At 46.1% G+C, this 1,114-nt stretch overlaps 1 protein-coding gene across 1 annotated transcript in view; it reads right to left on the minus strand.

Annotated features, from left to right (window-relative positions):
• T265_04487 (hypothetical protein) overlaps positions 1–1,114 on the minus strand; it is a gene marked incomplete at both ends in the record, with an annotated part of 48,061 nt that overhangs the window by 32,764 nt on the left and 14,183 nt on the right. The window lies entirely within an intron of this gene.

Genomic DNA, 1,114 nt, shown 5'->3' on the forward strand with positions numbered 1-1,114 from the left:
TATATATATATATATATATATATATATATATATATAACTAAACGAACTTTATGGTTGTACGGCAGCGGAGCATCAGTGCCAACACTGATGTTGCTGTCTTTGATGATGGAACCATGACCGAACTGGGAAACAGACCATATGAAACAGAAATATACAGTGCGGAAAACCACAGGAATTCTATCACACTATTTTGTGGGAAATCCTAGGCCAACCTGCTGTATGAGCACACAGACAAACAGAACCTGAGACGTCCCATAGTAATTTGCACCCGGGTTGAACAACTTGAGTGAATTACCGAAATACACTCATTTGCTTACAAACTTAGTTTTGACGCCAGACACACCTGGAACCCAGCGAAGGATCAAATGAGTGAATCTCCCATCAACGCCATATCCGATTGCTTCTTGCAAGTCAACTTTTTCTCGTCCACTTGTTGACGGCGACTGGGAGGTACAGGGAGCGATGGCAAGTATTCCAAGGGCTTCAGCATTACCACGATATAATTTTGTCACAAAATTTCGTTGATGTTCTAGAAAATTCGTTCAACCGTAACACTGCCTAGCTGCCATGCCACCAGAAAGAAGCATGAGGATCGAGACACTGTCAGGTTGCCCAAGCCTAGACAGGGGTGGGTTCGAACCACGAACCCTTCGACCAGTAGGTTCGCAGCTCAACCACTGAGACACCGCACGGGTCCAAACACAAACAGGCAATGGAACAGGGGGCCCGACTCATCATCATCATCACCATCATCATCATCGACAGCATGACATCAGTATTCAACATCGATGCTTCACTGCCGCACAAGCATGATTTATTTGGAAGCCTTATTGTAAAGAAAAGAATAAAGGTGGACCAGAAAGGGACTTAGTGCCAGCTTACCACGGTCATTCCGAGATGCCTACATCTCCAGACATTCACTCAGAATAGAAACTGACAACAAAAACGCCACTGACATCGGTTGGCAGCCATACCTCGTAGTGTCTCAAACCAAGCGCAGTGAGGATCACACGGTCCCTATCCTGGAAGGCGAGTAGCACCGACAGCACCCAAGCGTTTCGTGATCTCCTTCATACTCCTCTGCCAAGTCAGGGTTGGCCACCTGTCTGTTTAA

The sequence above is a fragment of the Opisthorchis viverrini genome, assembly GCF_000715545.1.
Source record: "Opisthorchis viverrini unplaced genomic scaffold opera_v5_76, whole genome shotgun sequence".
Classification (NCBI taxonomy): Eukaryota; Metazoa; Platyhelminthes; class Trematoda; order Opisthorchiida; family Opisthorchiidae; genus Opisthorchis; species Opisthorchis viverrini.